The sequence below is a fragment of the Lepidochelys kempii genome, chromosome 12 (genome assembly GCF_965140285.1).
Source record: "Lepidochelys kempii isolate rLepKem1 chromosome 12, rLepKem1.hap1, whole genome shotgun sequence".
Classification (NCBI taxonomy): domain Eukaryota; kingdom Metazoa; phylum Chordata; order Testudines; family Cheloniidae; genus Lepidochelys; species Lepidochelys kempii.
In genome coordinates this window covers 29,095,412-29,114,944 of record NC_136391.1, presented here as the reverse complement: position 1 = coordinate 29,114,944, position 19,533 = coordinate 29,095,412, and the positions used below count along the sequence as shown (strand labels likewise).

Genomic DNA, 19,533 nt, shown 5'->3' with positions numbered 1-19,533 from the left:
TTCCCCCTTTTGTAAAATGCTCACAGTGAGAAATAACTACTTCACAGGCGTGTTACATGAATTGCCTGGACAATTATGGTAACTGCCCATGCAAATTAAACAGGGAAGAGAGCATACATTATTGTGCATGCACACTTATAAAAATCTAGCCCCAAGTATAGAATCAAGAGTAAATATTTTGTATAAATAGTACATTTGTAAGAGAACAGGAGAGTATAATCTCATTTTCTTCAATCAGTTATGCTATAGTCATACAGACCAATATACTGCATGTGTTCTTGACATACTACAGGAGATATTATGGGAAACCCTTGTTGTAAACATAAGTGAAAACTGCAAAAGACTGAAAAGGAATGTTATTGAAAATGAAATAGGAATTATTAATACTACATTAAGTTATTCATGCACATGATACCTCATTGCAGACAAGTACAGACTGAAGCAAGCTAGAATTCTACCACATTATTCATATACTGTGTCTGGTACATAAGAATGTTTTGTGTATTCATTATAATTGTTATCATTACCATTCACAATCATTAACTTTACTGCAGGTCAGCATGATATTCCTTATGTTAGTAGCTTCTAACTACTGCACAACCCCACTAAGTACTGAAGTGCCTCTGAGTACTCCCTCAGGGCCTACGATGACTCTGCAGTAGCCCCTGCCTCAGTTTCTCCTCCCCAGGGTTTCCATCTCTCCTGGGAATTCATGAGGCTCAGCCCAAAATAAACACCAGCTTCAACTATAGTCCCAAGGTAATATAAACCAAAGGTTTTTGGCTCTTCCTGGGCTCAGCTCGTATTATCAGAGTGTAGACTCTCTTGTTTTTTCCCCGCTGGGAGTCCAAGTAGAGCACAAACCAAAATGGCCTTCTACCCATTCTGGGTTTCCCACTCTACTCAAAGTCTTTAATACTCTTTACCAGAGCAGTGACTCCCAGAGCTTTACCTGGAGTTTGGCCTCTTCTCTGACTTGACAGGTCAGTTTCAGCTCCACCTAGTGGGATTCCTTTTCTCTCCTGCTTTCTCAGGGTCTCCTGCAGGAGCCTTCTTGCTCTCTGCAGCTACAGCCATCTCCTCCTCCACTTCTCCCTTTCTCCTCAGCCCTCAGGGCTAAATAAGGTAGGGCTTGATTGAATCACAGGACCTTTATTCTCCACAACTGGGGAGGCAAGCTTATTGTAACACAGGTATGGCTGAGACCCATCTTCCTTTTAGAATCCAGCCACCTTGTGTCATCCCCCGTATCCTCTTCTAGAATTATGACCAGACTACATTGTGAAGTGCTAGGAAATTGGAAACAAACTTCAAGAATTCAAAAATGGACAGACAATGCTACAGATACTGATCCAGATTCTTCAATCTGGAGTTGTACAAGTGAATATGCAGATACCTTGAAGCCAGTGAGCTTTATTCTCTTGCTTACACTGGTTTAAATAAGTAGTGATCTGATGTAAGTTAGTTAAGTTAGAGGAGTGTGCGAGAAGACATGTACCACTATGTTCTACAGCATGATGATATCCTCTGATCTTGTCCTGAGTATGAAGCGACTGTATCTTCTCATAATTCTCCCATGAAAGATTAAATTTCCACCAAGCATAGAACAATTTTCAGCTACATTTTGATATTCTATTCAGCTATGCACCAAGTGGTATGTACAAAATATGACTTGCAATCCTTGATTAAACAGGTGCTCTTTGAACCAAGCAGCCTTGCATTTTAACATAAATAAACTATTACTAGTTTAAAACCACAGTGACTGTGATTACCTGTACCAGTAAATCATGGTGCCAAGGGCTTTCTTAGATCTCTCTTAATAAACTATAAGTAAGTGATCAAAGAAAGCAACTTCCTAGATGACAAACTATCTTCTGTGGATGAAAGCTTTATTCAAAGGTGATATAGATGGGCTGTTAACTATAGCACAAAGAAACTAGAGCTGCAGCCAGCTGTTTGTAGACATCAGAACTCCAGTGATCAAACTCTTTCAAACTTGTGAATTTTAGCCAGAAATTCTTCACTTGCTCCAAGAGGAAGACTAAAGGGATCTGCTGAAAACGTAAAGTGTAATATTCACCATGAAATAACTGAATTAGCACAATCTTATTCAGAATGGACATTAGGTGCACCAGTGTGAAACAAGATGATTGAGAGGATTAAAGATTTATCTGGCTTGACTGAGCTCCTGGAAAGCAAAGATGGACTTGTACCAAAATCACAGTGCAAAACCCTTCCAAATATTTTTAAAAGTTCATTTCAGTATCCAAAAATTGCAGCTTGGACCCTTCTCAAGAGAATTTGTAAGTGTCTGATATTTCTTTTTTCAGGGGTGGGGGTTCATGTGGGGTATGAGTAATTGAACTTTAGCTATACCACAGTAGACAAAGCAAGACAGATATTAGCTGAGTTCTTGTTAGGCCTACAAGTTTGGAGACTTTGAAAAGGCACTGTGCTGAATGACCAGGTTTTCCCACTGCTTTCTTAGCAAATCAAAGGGAAGGTTTCAACTAACAGGTGGATAGATAGATAACTAGGCAAACCCGTACACACTGAAAGTATGTATTATTTGCAAAGTCTTGCAAAATAGGGAGAGCTTGAGATGAGATTTGAGCAAATATGAGATCTGTGCTCAATTAATCCCATGAAACACCAGTGAAATCCCTGGGGTTGAATGTATATATCTATGAGCAGATTTTGGCCCAACTGAAAATAGGATTTTTTTTTTAAATTAATCATCAAGACTATAACAGGGTTCAAAAAAGGACTAGATAAGTTCATGGAGGATAGGTCCTTCAATGGCTATTAGCCAGGATTGTCATGGATGTTTGCCAGAAGTTGGGAATGGGCAACAAGGGATGAATCACTTGAGGATTCCCTGTTCTGTTCATTCCCTCAGGGGTACCTGGCACTGGCATCAGAAGACAGAACACAGGGCGAGATGGACCTTTGTCTGATCCAATATCTTCTTAAGGTTAGTAAAAAAACAAAAAAAGGGCTTAGGCAATTACTACCCATTCCTTGCTGTCCAATAATATTAGAGTATAAGATTTATAGTTGAAAACAATACAGACAACAACCATACTTCACCTACCACAAAAAATATTCCTGCTCATTCTGAAAAATCTAGTGATTTATTTAAAACTAGGGATGCAGCATTGGTAAATGACAGCTACTCTGTTGGATGACCCTCCATCAGGAAACCCAGAGGGATGCTGGATCTGTTTATGATCAGAAGGATCAAATCATTCATCTATTCTGACTCTCTGCTCCGTTATTTTATGTAGGCATGATGTTGAAAATTACAAGAATTGTGCTCTCTAAGATCAAGCAGGCAGAGCAGTGGAATATGGAAATGTGAGTGTTAAAGCCCACAAACCAAACAAAAGCTCAGAGGTTTCATTTTAGGCCTACCTTGATAGCCTTGACAGTGTTGCTGTAACAGATCTGTTTTGCCTAAAACTATTCCTTTATCTTTGCATCTGCAATTTAGCTGAGGATTTCGTCCTCACTTCAGCACATGATTTATTTGGGAAGGAGTGAAATAAATTAACTGTTCTGTACTGTGTTGCAACCCAGAAAATGCTAAATACTTGCCTATTTCTTCCCTGCCCTTTATATTCCTCTTGTTCAACCTTATAAGTTAAACTAAAACTTCATATATGTTTTGGAGTCTGCAAGTGTCAAGCTGACAAAAAATACAAAGTAACAAATTACAAAACAGTCCATAAGCCAGTGCTTCAAGCCAAAGTTTAAATAATACATACTTTAGACAAACTATATTCATTCCACTGCAGTTCTCCAATAATCAAATAAGGTGGCCTACAGGGGAAATAAAGTACTGGTAACTCAAACAACAACTTCTGTTCACGTTTCCTTCTACAGGCTTACAAGGAGTCCTAATGGTAAACTGAAATTCTTTCTTTTAATGACTAGGTCTGTCTGAAGGTTAACGTTTTGTCCCACTGAAATGAAGGAAAATATGCCAGTGTTTGAGAGATTTGATTACCTGTATGAAATTATGCTCACTTGGTTGTTCCTAAGTAAGGCACTCCTGGGTAAAGGTATATTAAAAGGGGAATAGGAATAGTGTGCATAAAAAGAAAATATTTTCCAATTATGCTTCACAAGATGCTGAAAATATTACTTGTGACAGAGGATTATGAATAAGATAATTACTGAGAGCCGAATGTACCTAAAGCTATAATAAAGGAGAGAGAGAAAAAAAACATTATTAAGTCGTTATTGGCTGTTGCTACTGCTCTTTGTAACAAAAGGCCAACACAGTAGCAAGGACAAAGCTGTGCATAGTTTAGGTGTAATGCATTATATACAAGGATACCACTTTACCACATACATTGCCCATCATTAATTCAGATAAATGAAAATTTATCAGCTTTTATTTGACAGCCTGAATGATTTATATCACCACAAACAAGCTTAATAGGATTTTTTTTCTATTAAAAGTCAGGTGAAAAGAAGAGAAATTTAGAAATATATATGATAAATGTTCCCCAGTAAAAATTCTTTCATTTCTCTTCTTACATAACCAGGGCAAGGGTAATGCATTCCCAGTGAGCAAAGCTACATTTCTGAAGGAATCCAGGATAAACTAAGGTTTGCAAAGCACTGAAACATGGTGGAATTTGATTTCTGGAAATTAAACTCTCTCTTTTTACTCCACTTTTGATAATTCAGTCAATGAAAAGATATTCCAATTATGCAAATGTCAAGATTGTTATTGTCCTCAACAATTAAATCACAAGCTTGAAGACATAAGAAAATAATATTAAATTCAGTTATTTTTAAAGTATTTTGATCCAAAAAAGGTTATGGCATAAATTGCATTGTGTATTACTGAAAAGCCAAAATGTCTCTACTTCAAACAAGGTAGGTATGGTACACAGAGCACTTTCAGCTCAAAAGCTTGTCTCTCTCATCAACAGATGTTGGTCTGTTAAAAGATATTACCTCACCCTCCTTGTCTCTCTGATACCCTGTGACCAACATGGCTACAACTCTACTTCAAACTCAACTTCAAAAAGTTATTGTGAAGTTAGGGTGATCATTACCTTAACATTAATCCATAATTTACTCTGTGTGGGAGGAAGAATGGTCTTGTGGTTATAGCATGGGACTGACTAGGACTAGGAGATTTGGGTTCTATGGGCCTAGATATATGATGATGCAATGATCTGTGCTCATAGTCCAACTACCTAAAGTCTCACAGCAGTCACTGGGGCTGTAGGTGGCCATGGGTCCAATTCTGGGACTGGGGATTTAATATGTAACCTTGGACAATCCACGGAACCTCTCCATGCCTCCATTTTTCCATCTACAATATTGTGAGGTGCGGTCTTCTTTCAGGTCTTTTATTCTACCCATTGAGTTATTCAGGAACAGTTATTGCACTTTAAATTCACACCCTATCTTAATATGAAATTAACTTGCAAGTGTAAACAAGCAGTGACATTTGTAAAGTGCTTTGAGAGCCTCAGATGGAAAGTGTTAAAAAGTGGAAATAATTTTTATGTACTGAATGTGGGATTTTGAATGTGTGTGAGAGAGCAACAGGAAGGATGTAAAACGCTGACTTTGGCAATTTAGTGACTTTCCTGCTACATAATAGATTTTGGCTGTGATGAAAAATGGTCTCATAAACAGTACATTCCTTTTGAGATGCCAGAACACATCATTGCCACGCAGGGTTTTAAGCAGCAATCCTCACAAAAATCATTAATATTTTTAAATGTATGACATAGGTTACAACAGTCATGAGGTCCCAATCCACCATGGACAAGTTGCACTGCTAATGAGAGTGATATTGGATTCTTATACTCCTTTACTTAATTCTCTTTGGTAGTTACTCCATCCCACTTATAAAACAAGATGTCCTCCCAATTACTGTGGCCCCTCCTGATTAACAAGAAGCCTTCCACTAAATCCTTCCAAAAATACACACACCAGTCATCATCACATTCCCTATTATTTTCATGTCTCTTTCACATCTCCACACTATTCCCAATACCAACTAGCATGGAAGAGCTGAAGGAGGTCACACATTATATCTTGGAGCTTGTAGTGGCAGGGATTAGGAAGGGTCAGTCAAACTGGCTCTGCAGCAGTGCTCAGATTTGCTGAACAGATCTTGGATTGAGTTCAAACTGCTGGATTTAAAGAAGGATATTTTAAAATGCTTGGAACCGCCAGGCCCAGACAATTTGATGAGCTACAAACTGTGATTGAAAACACATTCCAAGGATTTTTTGGAGGGGAGAACAGAAAGTTTCCCTAAATAGAAATTAAGGGTCTAAGTCAGTGTTTCCCAAACTTGGGACGCCGCTTGTTCAGGGAAAGCCCCTCGTGGGCCGGGCCGGTTTGTTTACCTGCCGTGTCCGCAGGTTTGGCCGATCGGGGCTCCCAGTGGCCGCGGTTCACTGTGCCCGGACAACGGGAGCTGCAGGAAGCGGCGGCCGGTACGTCCCTTGGTCTGTGCCACTTCTAGCAGTTCCCATTGGCCTGGAGCAGCGAACCATGGCCACTGAGAGCCGCGATTGGCCGAACCTGCGGACGCGGCAGGTAAACAAACTGGCCCGGCCTATCAGGGGCTTTCCCTGCACAAGCGGCGGAACAAGTTTAGGAAACACTGCTCTAAAATATAACATATTAGAAGGGCTTAATAAGGACAAGAGGTTTACTAGTGGACTTGCTGCGGAAAGAATAAATCAAGGATTGAATACTGTAGGATTACTGGTGTTCCTAAGAATTCTGAAACAAATGTCCCTTATGGCTAATGGGGACATCAGGTCAAATGAATTTCCAGAATATTATGTCCTGGTTTTTACTGTGAGAAAATTACCAAGAGGACAGAATTCTTTTACATTTATTTTGGCATGTACCAGTCTAGATTCTAGTGGATTATTGAAGTTTTGAAAGCCTCTAGAAGTGAAATGGAATTTCAAGGAAATCAACATTTATATTCTTCTAGTGTACAAGCCTACCCTGTTGAAATATGAGAGCTTTGCTCAGACAAAGAAAGTATTTTAGAAAATAAGCCTTCCAGCTCAAGTGATGCATCTCTAGGTTGCTCTTCTTAAAATGGTGAGAGTAATTCTTATATTTTCTGATCTTTGGAGGAATCCATGAAATTTGCAGTAACTAAGAAAGACATCTGCACTGGAGACATCAGTTGGCATGAACATGGACTTAACTTTATTAATATTCTTCTCTTTTCAAATATTGAATATAAACATTTCAGCAACACTTCTGAAAATGATTGTAATGAACCTACAGGTTCATCACTAGATATGGTTGTAATCTGCAATTCAACATATAGCTAGAAAAGGACTCCATAATTTCCAGTGGATAGCTGAGCAAAATAAAGAATTTCAGTCCCACCAGAAATTCCAGTATTTCAACATTTATTTTCATCCCAAAATAGGCCAAAAAGTTGAAATATTGAAAGTTTTGGCAGAATGAAATAGTCTGAAAAAAATTCAATCCAGAAATGTTAAAACATTTTTGCTTTTATTGTAAAAAAACAACCCCAAAACAAACAAACAAAAAAAACATTTTGGCATTCCCAAAATTGAAACATTTTATTTCAGTTTATTGAACTGAAATGAAACTCTTCATTTGGGGTAAACTCAACTGCATTTCCCTATTGTGTTTAGTATATGATGGGAGCTGTAGTTGGGAGCAAGGGGCCGGGCTCTCTAACTAGACTACATCTCCCATTGCACACCCACCTGGCTGCTTGGTCAGAGGGAGGCCACATTGCATCCTAGGACATGTAGTTCTCCATGGAGCCCAGGACACAGGAGAGAATGGGGTCCTGAACTACAACTCCCATTGTGCCATCTGCCACAATAGATTGCCGTTTAATGTTGAACTGACTCAGAACTAAATGTTTTGGGTCATTTAACAAAATGAAATATTCCAATTCAAATCAAGTCCAACCAAATCAATATATTTTGGCTTGATTTTCCCCAATGGGAAAATCATTTCCCCCCCACACCCATGTTTTCCATCAAAAATTATTTTGATGAATAATTCTTGCTCAACTCTACTGTAGGGTGAAGCAAAAAAAGAAAGACAAATCAGAGGTCAATGGGAAGGAGTCCATGGCCATGCATGAGGCAGGTTGCCAACTTTCTAACCAAACCAAACCGAACACCTTTGCCCCTCCCCTTCTCTGAGGTCCTGCCCCGCTCAATACATCTCCCATCCCTCCATCACTCACTCTCCCCCACCCTCACTCACTTGGTCATTTTCACTGGGCTGGGGAGGGTCTCTTTTTGACCGGGTGTTCCAGCTGAAAACCAGACACCTGGAAAGAAGCAGCAGGCTGGAGGAAGCAGTCTGGTAGCTTTCTGCAGAGGAAAGGCTGGATAGCAGACAGCCTGGAAGGCAGGGCCGCAGAGTTGGAAAGAGACACAGCCTATTATTAGCAGGGAATCTGTGGAAGGCAGGATAACATAGGGCTGCAGTCAGGAGAATGGTGCAGGGGGGCTGTACTCTGAACTTGCTCCTTTCATATCCCTGAACTGTACTGCACTGCCCCTCAGCATAGGCACTGGGAATTGTGTAGGCTTGTTTTGTTTTGATGATACTATAAAAGCAAGTATGCCTAGAATATTTTCATCTTCGATTGCTGGCAGCCCTAGTAAAGGAATCTTCTATGTTATTCAAAGTGTGCGAGCGTTTATGTGAACCCAGTGAGGGCTAGAAACTGGAAGGCCTAGTGTTTGGAGAGGTTTCAGTGCTCACCTCTGAACTCATGGAGACACAATATGCTACCAGACTTTTAGGGGACTGGTGAAGCACGACAACGTGCTGCAGAGAGATTGGCTACAGCATCTTGTGGCCACTTTTGTAACGTTTACATGGTGCATGAGATGTACCTTTAGTATGTGATGTATTTATTTCAGATGGGTGTCCTCACAGGGGTGAAAATCTGGCTCTTCACAATTTGCTAATTTTAAAAATTCCTTTAAAACTCAAAGCATTTGTTAATACATATTCTACTTCTCTTATTTTCAGTAGAATTCTGGCAGCATCCCTCTCTTTGACTCTCGTTCAGCCAAGAGTAGTAGAGGTGGTTAAGACTTTTTAAACACTTTCTTTTTCCTGAACAGTTTTAGTTTTGACAAATCTCCTAGCCTCACAAAATTTTAGGGAATAAGTTTTGAATTTGTCCAATTTTGATATTTTCAGAACAAAAAGGCTTGGGGACATTTTTTAGTCAAAGTGACTTTTCATGTCAACATGTTAGTAAATTTAAACTAAAAAAAGGTTTAAAAATAAAAAAAAGGTCAAAGGGGAGGGGGAGGGAAATTATCCAAACAACATTTCAATTGACCTGAACCTAAAAAAGAAAAAGAAAGAAAAAAGGTTTGGCAATTCATGCAAATTTTCAAGATTTAGACTATTCCTCCCAATTTGGGATACACAAAGTTTCAAAATTTCAAAAATTCTCATGGGATGGGAAAATTATTTCCCACCCAGATGTAACTTGTGGGCGTCCGTGTGGTGGAGATTTAGGCGTTTGGCAGGCTGATTGATCAAAGAGACACCAATACTGCTGCACCTGAGAAGGATGCTAGAAATCCATCTCAGCAAAACATGAACCATTTCCCTCTCATCATTTTCAAGATGTGATAACACCACAGATACAATGAGCCTTAGGTACAATCAGTTTAAAAACATTCATTTGTTTTATTATAGGAGCTTTTAAATTGTTAATATGTGCCGTTGCACGCTCATTATTACCCTATCTTATCTTATTTCTGTCTCACACCAGAAAAAAATCTATCAGATTGATTCCTATCAGAGTTCCATATAGTATTATGTCCAGACATATTGAGAAATCATTGTTCCCATTAGTGATACAATGGTAGGCAGCATGATCTCCTGGATGGAGAATCAGGATTGAAGAGTCAGGAGCCGGGGTTCAGTTCTCAGGTAGATTTGCTGTGTGACATGGGGCAGGTCACTTCACTTCTCTCTGCCTCCATTTCCCCTCCCAACTGTTTGGTCCATTTTGATTATAAGCTCTTGGTGGCAGGGATGATCTCTTATTATGTGTTTGAACAGTGGAAGAAAAATGGGGCACTAATCTTGGTTGACTCTTGGACACTACAAATAATAATATTAATAACAGTAACATGTATGGATGTTTCTTATTTAAGAAGATTTATGATTTATGTTATTTCACCACCCCAGTGTTCTGGGAGTACATACAATGTTTATAAAAACTACACACTGCAGCAGCAATGTCTAAAGGGAAAGCCCAACCAAAATTCACCATAGGTTAAAACTCACCCCCCACCTATATATGCATCCCCTCCTGCCAAGTGAAATCTTCCTATACACGTTAAATCATTTATATAGTATCTGTTTACTCATATGAAAACTCAGTAAAATGTAAGTTTAATTCCATGTATACATGTTTGTTTAGATCAGCACCAGCTTTCAGTTCATCTAATATTCTAGCAGTTATGTAGCACCTGCAATAAAATCATCAAGATCCATTAATAACAAAAATAAGTTAAAGCCAATACAAGAGTCCGCATTTGTTAAGTCTTGCTTCAGATGATTTTGGATGAAGGAAGAAACACAAACACTTTGCCTCTGGCTTTTTTTTTTTTTTTTTTGGTGTCTGTATGATACAGCAACAATGGGAATTGCCACACATGCCAATGATCTACATTCAATGTCTTATACTGCATAGTAATGAGAAAGCACATTTGCCTAATAGACAGATGCTTTTAAAAAAAGACAGCATGGAATGCATATAACAAATGTACTAATAATTATATTAAAACACTATGTTAAAATAATGCTTGTTTGGTTGCAAAGTAAAGCTCTCAAAAGTCAGAAAATACCAGATTTAGGATTGTCTGTTCAGCTTCAAGTCAGCCCCCTTATGAGTTCACCCTGTGCACTGAAGGAGGCAGGGTCTTGTGGGGGAAAAATGGTATGTGGTCATGTAATTAAAATCTGTCCGAATGCATGCACACAAGGGGGCCAAATTAACGTTGCTCCGGCAACTGCAGATCTGATGTTTCCTAGCTCTTGAGTACTCAACTATACGACCTAAATAACACTCTTTGAATGTAATATATTTTATGTAATTTCCTAGATTTTTGTTAAAGGGAAAAGGTAGATCCAATTATATTATTCACAACAGTAACAGCACCCACATTTTGCATCCTCATCAGGGTTTGAACCTTGAACTTCAACACTGCAGCAAAGACTGGGTCTGTGTACTGATTCCAGAGAGTAGTTTGGGGGAATCTGGCCTGTTTCTCTCCCCTCTCCTCAGAACTGGGGGAACAGCATCCTCTATATGGGCTCTTCAGGACAGGAGGATAGGCCAATGAAACCACGTTCTGAATTTGGAAGGATTTATAGGCAGTGCTCGGGGTGAGGGGGAGGGAGGAGTCCAGCCTGGCTCTCTCCCCCCACCAGCCAGGAGGTGTGGGGAGGTTCATGACACATGTTGTGCATCCAGAGGGGTATTTGGGCACTGGGACCATGAACCTAGTCTGGAAGTGAGAGCAACTTGCCTTCATCCCCCCCATCTTCTGATGCATCTGCACCAGCAGTTCCCACATGTTTCCACTGCAGAGCATGCTGCTGCTGCTTTGGCAGCATTGGGAGCCTGGCTGTAGAATGTTTGTGTTTAGTTATTATTTTGGCAAGCTGCAATAATATTCCTGAGGAACAAAAGTAAGAGAGGGGAAATGGCAATTTTTAACACTTTATATCTCAGTAAAGATCAATGGAATTTCATAGGATACAGACAAGGTACCTCTCTGTCGTGGAGGCTATTCCCTGCTGACTGTTAAATGTTTGCTGCAAACAATGGAAATGTGAGAGCTTCTTGAAGAAAAGCTTGAGAAAATATTTTAGAATGGAAAGTATTAGGCAACCTAAATATAGGAATCACTGCCAGCTCCCTCATATAATAATACAAAGCCTGATCAAAAGCCCATGGAAATCAAGGGAAGAATTCCTAACAGTTAGATAGATGGTCTTTGGATCAGGGCCATATAGCAGGTGTCTGATGTAGGAACCCAACTCAAAATGTAATTCTATTAATCCATATTATTTGTAGTGTCTATATTTCATATTTTCCACAATTAATCTAAAATTGTGTTTTTCTTTCATGGCATTTACTATCCTGATTTCTCATGTTGAGTCATTACAGTAGGTTAGCATTTTTTTTTATTAAGCTTGTGGCATGATGACCTTAGAAAGACAGTGATATCCATTCTGATGAAAGAGTTGAAGGTTGGGACTGTCTCCTTTTTCTCCAATGCCCAGTGCTCATACCCTAGATGTTCAGTGCCACGTACTTGGTGGGATTCTCAGAATAAGAACACATGGTATTCTATGTATGCTACTCTCCAGCAGGGGAAAATAAATTAGACAAGACAGTTGCTGGATTGAATAGAGAAGATGATTGTGGTACTCTCTCCTGCTAAGAAATGTCTGTTTAAATAAACTACCTTTTGTTGGTTTTACCTACAACTGGGCTCTTTGTCTCAATTAGGTGGAATATGATGAAATAAAAGACTGTCTCAGAAAGGATTGCTGGAGGCAATCTAGCAGAAATGCAGAGCACACCAAGTTTGAAATACTAGCTCAGGGCTTCACTCTCTTTTCACAAGGGGCTGGATGCTACAAAGGTAGCAAGCACCAGCACCAGAATGAGGAAAAGGATTTCTTATGTTGCTCCTAATAATTCCTCTGGTTAATTCAGGAATGACGTGGATACTCTCCAGGGGGAAGCCACAGAAATCTCTTCTTAGCAGCTGATGTAGTGGCTATGAAATATGGGCCTTGAAGGAAATAGTGGAATGAGAATCTTTTCAGACATGAGAGATGCTCAGCTGTTCCCCCGGGAGAGAGGAAAGGTATAGCTATACATTTGCTATTAATGGCCCCAACTCAACTAGGTACTTCACGGGAGCTGATATGCTTAAAGTTAGGCACATGATTAAATAATTTGATGAAACAGGGCCTACATGTATGATTTTCATACATAATTTCCCCTGAAAACATACTTCAACTTCCACCAGATTAGAGCCTTTAAACAATGCCTAAAATATTTACTGCAGTGCTGTATGGTCCATGGCTTTATTTTTGCAGCTAAGCTGAGTGACTGCTTCACATCCAAAGATTAAACTGTGAAGTCTCTTACGGCCCATTAACTGGAGAGAGAACATCAGCAGTCTCAGATTTGTAGTCTTTGGGACTGTCACACAATGCTATGCAGCACATGAGGTACCAACCAGCTGGATAGAACCAAGATATTTTAAATAAGAGTTTCCCGTGCAGAAAAAAAGACTGTGCAAACCCTTTCTTGTTATTTTCACACAGAGGCTGATTTTCTTCATGACAGTTGTCATATATGTAGGTATTCTAGTCTAAAAATTGAAAACTGGGTGTCTTAAGCATACCTCTCAAATGTCCTTCATTCCAAGTGTCACTCATTTTAGTTCCAAAGTTTCCTTTGTGCCCCACCATTCTGATGTTCCCTCTGTTTTGCTGTCAAAAGTTATTTACCTCAGAAACAAGGAAACATGAAACTGTGGTGACACACAGTCCAGCTTGATCCTGAATCCTGAACTGAATCCTGTTGTATTTCATGTTTCCTGCATGAATAATTTTTGTGTCTGTGTCACACATTGCAGCCCACATTTGAGCCTTGGCAGATTGAGAGAGAGATATTTCTCAGGGCTTGATAATGATCTATTCAGTCCTTCACCTTAATGGTTTGACTCCGACCTGTGTTGTCAGCTATGGTAAGTCACTACCAACTGATGGTTCTTCAGTGGCTTATGGGAATAAGCTACTTGCCAAACCAGTTCATAGTGGACAGGTGTCTGTTTCAAAAAAACTGCCTGAACAATTGGCACTAATTGGTACCTATGTTGACAAGAGGAACTAAGTCGTCCTGACAGCACTAGAGGTGGTCCCTCCAGGTAGAAACTGAAATCCATTTGAAGAGCAGTGTGGGGAAGTTTACACCATTATGTCATATCTGTTACGTGGTCACAGAGGACTCCACTCAGTTTTTCATAGTGTCACTCTAGCACTTTACATGGACGTTTGAAAACCGTTAAAATTCATTAAAAGAAAAATAAAAAGTTTGGTTCAGTGTATTGATTAGAATAAGCACCTAATTTCCCCACATAGGGAATTAAGCTCAGTTGGATCTACCAATCTTCTGAAAAAACCATCATCCGTGAGCCGTCAGCAAAATATGTCAAGGAACAAATGCTAAGTAATAATAATATTAATAGGGCACCAAAATACCTGAATTCCTAGACCGAGTCACTGTGTAATCATACCCACAATATGCATGTCCTTCCTCACGCCTCTCCTTCCTTGTGTGTTATTATATACACCCTAGTCTGTCAAGTCTAAAAGTTAGGGCCCAATCCAGGAAGGTGCCAAGAACATCAGAGAAGTGCTCCTCACCCTTAATTTCATTAATGGGCACACAGCATGTCTCAGAGGGTGTTCAGCACATTGCAGGACTGAGCCCTTCATGTGTATTCTGCAAAGTGCCTTACACGCAAATAGGTGCTAAACAAAAGTGGGCCACATCCCAGACCCATCATTTTGCCTTGCTTTCTGCCACTCTAGCAGCATAAAGTAGAATTGATCTCATGGAGGGAAGGAGTCAGGGTGGGCATGGCAGAGTTCTTCTGCACTCAGGAGGTACCCAGCTGGCAGAATAGTCCTTTAAGGCCATTGTCATCCATTAGAAATAAGCAGGAAAAGATGAGGGATGCTGCATAAAAATAGGCAAGAAAATTAATTGTATTGTGTTTACTTCTGAGTGTTTATTAACAAATAACTAGGAAAAAAGTCCTACATTAATACACTATTAAGGTTGCACAAGAAATGAAAAAGCTAAAACTCCAACAACAGTGGCAGCATTTCTAATCCTGAATGTTTCATGATGCATATTTTAGGTCATAAATAATAAAATACAAAGAGAAGCAGAAAACAGGATTAGAAATACTACATATATGTAACATGACTGGCCCTTTCTCTGGTTATAGTTGTAAAAACTTTAATGTTGCATTAACACAGGACCACATCATCCCCTGAAAAGGATACACCCACGAACTGCAAACTTCCACTGCTTAATATTGATTTCCCCCATTCAGGCAAGAAGCCTGTAGTTGAGCCCTTCTTAGATACAGATCCCTTTTGCAACATTAATGAGAACAGCATTAACAGGCAGCCACAAAAAATAATGGAACTAACTAACTAATTAAATAAATAAAAAGGACATAAAAATAAATAAAATAAATTGTACATGCAAATACTTCGTATGATGCACTGATCACATGAACATGCGCAATGCAGAACCCATAGCTCACTCTATCCTCTTCCATTCATGATGCTATTTCCATTTTAAGACTCAATACATTGTGTTTTCAGGACACCAGCCCGAGACCCAACCTGGAAACACATCATGTCCCTCTGTACTCTTCACCTCTGAGAGGCTCATAGGAACGTATTGACAGGTTCTCACACCTGTAAAAGCCTTATCCAAAACGCATTGAAATCAGTGGAAAGACTCTTATTTACTTCATTGAGCTTTGGATCCTGCCCATAGAAAGATACATACAAACATACACAGAAAAGGCAATTGCAACACATGGCTTTGGAGGTAGAAAAAAATCAAACTGAGATCCTGAGAAGAATTGGGAGGGTCTATGGGGACAGGAGGAGCAGTCTATTGAAAGAGCGTCAGTCTGATTGTTTGTCAGTACAGCTCCTTTGAGTCTGGGGTTTATTATTGAATTATTCAATATTGACTCCAGAAACAAAAAATAAAAGGCTTCTGTCATTTTCACATCCCTTCTATGTACGTCTACTGTTTTATGTCTCCTGCACTGTACCCATAAATCATAAGTGTAATGCATAAACTAGACAACCTAGGTTTTCCCTGAAAATGTCTGTCTACTACACTGGGCTGTACGCCATTTAACACATCACAAATTGCAAGTACTATATATTTATCTTGGGCTCCATAAGACTGGTAAATGGGAGCTGTGATAACATGTCCTACAATATTTTATTACATTGTGCAGTTGCCTAATATTTCCTAATGTTATTGTCTACTTCATTGTGAATTCTGCTGTTGTCTCCAATGAAAGAACAGTGACATCTGATACACCACAGAGTTTGTGGTACATCTGCCATGGAGTTGTAAATGCATGCAGAAGAGGCTAAGAACATACAGCAGTATATATCAAGTAAAAGTTCTAGCTAACTAATCAAATATTCAGAGGCAGCATGCAGTGTCATCAGGCATATCACTCCACAGTTGAATGAGATTGTCAATCGCTGGAAAGCTGACTGCTGCTGTCTGAAATACACAGTATGCAGGTCCTCCAAAGCTGAAAGTAGTACATTTGGAAGGTAAGCTAGACTTACCCTATTGCAGGTCGACATATGTGTGAATAAAAAGGAACAGATCGTCGGAAATAAAAAAGACTGAAAGAAGATTATTTGTAAGTGTAATGTTTCTGTACTGGTTTAAACAACATATTTATACTTGTGGAGGAGCGTAGCTCCATTTAGTACAGAGCTTATGTGAACTTGAAAGTGAATGACTAGAGTCCATATAGGTTTTTAAAATTGTATTGCATATGTACAGTATTGGAACAATGACATTTCTTATTATGTTAATAGTACAATAACTAAATATTGATAGGTAAATAATAAGAATTTGTGTAGTATTTTATGGGCATTATCTAATTAATCCTCCCAACAACCCTGACACAATATTTATATCCTCATCTTAAAGATGGGGAAATGGTCACAGGGGGGTTTATGGCATGATCTTGCTCATATGCAAATAAATGGCAAATGACTTCAGCATCCCACTGACTTCAGCAGAGTCAGGGCAAAGTTAGAACCAAGAGCTTCTCCTTCCTAGTCCTTTACTCATTTCACTCAACCACCATACAGACCTTGTTGTCTGTCTATTTCATTTGACAGGAGAAGCTTTCAATTGTCCAGTTAATTTCACCCTCAGATTATTGTCATATCCAAGAGAGACCACATGAAGAGTGCAATTCTTTATGTACCTTGTAGTCCCCAAGGATAATTCACAATAGTACTAGATAAGTGTGAAGCTGTACTGCATCAGTTAAAGTTCTGTCAGCATTTTAGAAGCCCGGTTTAAGGTATCTAACATTTATGTTTCCTAATTCATACTCTCTGCATGTGTGTTTTTACCTCAGCTAGAACTATACTTTAGAAAAAGTTATTTGAACCCGTGTATGTATTTTTCCAAAGAGTTTCAGTATTCTATTTCATTTTGTTTATACACAGGCTTAAGTGCCAATGTCATGAGGTGCTGAACACTTCCTGAAAGGTAATCAGTGGTCTCAGCACCCACTGGGGTGCATGACCTATTATCTTGAGAATTTCTGATTCTTTAGGGGGTGAGTTCTCAAAGGGCCCTATATTGGCCTTAGAAATTGTGTGCCAACTTTTTCTTGTACATGGGTGATTATCTAAGTATGCAAACCCTTGTGTTTGTATTTGCATATCAGAGCAAAGACCTAAAGACCTGATTTGCACACATGGCAGGTCCTTGGTACATATTACCACTGTAACTGTGCAAGCACTCTGATAGTAAGGTGATGAGAGCCATATGAGAACTGATATAAATGGAATAGAAATAGCTATACATTAAATTTAGCCTTTGTTTAACTAGAGTCACTTTTGGAGTTTGGCTCTTAGGTTCACTGCACTTTCAGTCTTGTGACAGCATCGTGTATGTTCAGAGCATTCTGTAGAAGTACAGGTGTATTGTGAATATAAACAGTATTCGTAATATGTAGCAAATGCAACATGTAAAAAGCATTGGCTATGCACTCAGTAGAACACACATGTGCAAGTGAAACAAATGTAACAGCATGTCAGTGTTTTATTTTCTTACTTTCTTATCCTGAGACACTCTACAATAACTCACAAAGTGTACTTTATAGAGTGCCTTTCATACAAAGCATTCAGAAAGCTTTAAGGTCAATCATAAGCTAAAAATGTTCTTGACAGAGGAAGCAACAGAAGTGAAGGAGCAACCTCCAACTGTGCAGAATCATGGTTAGGCGAAAGACTGGAGGAATAGAATAAGCAGGAAAGGGACTTGCAGAATACTGGTATAACAGGGAAAATGAATGCACTGAAAGACCAAGAGGATGATTTTAAATTGGAATCTGGAATAGGTAGTTAAACCAAGGAGGGTGCCAGAGAACAGCTATGTCATACCCCCATTTTCTGGAGGCCTTAAAAAAAGCAGCTGCAATTTTAAAGTTGGGAAGAGAGTTAGAACCTGACTTTGAAAAGGGTTGAGCACCCGCAATTCCCATTGACTACAATGGAACTTATTGGGGGCTCACAAATCTCAGGGTCAGGCCTTCAGAAAGCAGAAGTAAAGGTGATTTTATGGAGATAACAATAGACACAGACAAGAGTTACTAGAAAATATTAAGTTTAAATTCAGAAATAAGCCCAAAATTTCTGGCCTTTAGAATGTTTCACTTTTCACTCTCTTCCATCTCTATCATGCTGTAAACTAATTATGCAGCAGTCCCAGCAAATGGGATATCATGGCTTTGTAATAATAAGTATGATTCAAAGTCCTAGCAGACAATGGGTATGATGTCTTTATTAGTTTTGCCTGAGGTCCCGTACCCCCTTCTTTTCTCTTCATTAATGAATTTAAAATAATACAGGAAATTAAATCTAAAAACTACTGAGCATTACAGCAAAGTTAAGGTTATGATTTACACTGAAAAATAAATTCCCACAAAACTGAGATACAGTGTCCTCTCTCACTCCTTCTGGGTAGTTTTCCTTGTGCTTGGGTATTGCTGCACATATGGTACATAAGATCACAAACTTTTCTGATAACCCTGCAATGAAAGGATTAACTAAGGAGTGACTGCCTTGATTCAAGATCATCTTGTCATTTTACGTACTCTACAAAAAGAGGCTCTCTTCATTGCTTTAAATGCAACTGGGAATATTTGTATGTTAATAAGCCTTCTGCATCCCCATTGATATTGGGATACTTTATTGACTGCAACAAAGAATATTAAGATAAATCTCCCATTGGTGTAAATCAACATTAGTTTAAATTGAAGTCAATGGAGCTATGCCTGTTTGCACCACCTGGCCCAAGATTTGGAACCCAAACTGATCATTTCACAGAATCAATTTAAGATAGCAATGGGTAACAATTGCTATTAGCATATTGGTCCAGCAACAGTTATCAATTCTATACTTTCTCTCTCTTTTCTTCAGTAACATGCATAGCTATTGAAATTCCCTGAAGTACACTGTAATATGTACAGAATGCTTTAACATGAAATTATATATGTTTTAACGCATTGTCTGCCTACATTTTATATAGTTTAGGAGCCAAGGTAATGTGGTAATAATATGTCTGATTATTCAGAGGAAACAGAAAGTTAATGGTATGTT

General features: G+C 39.0%; 1 protein-coding gene across 4 annotated transcripts in view; it reads right to left on the bottom strand.

Annotated features, from left to right (window-relative positions):
- CDH8 (cadherin 8) overlaps nt 1-19,533 on the bottom strand; it is a 196,542-nt gene that overhangs the window by 161,277 nt on the left and 15,732 nt on the right. The gene's annotated exons all lie outside the window — the stretch shown is intronic.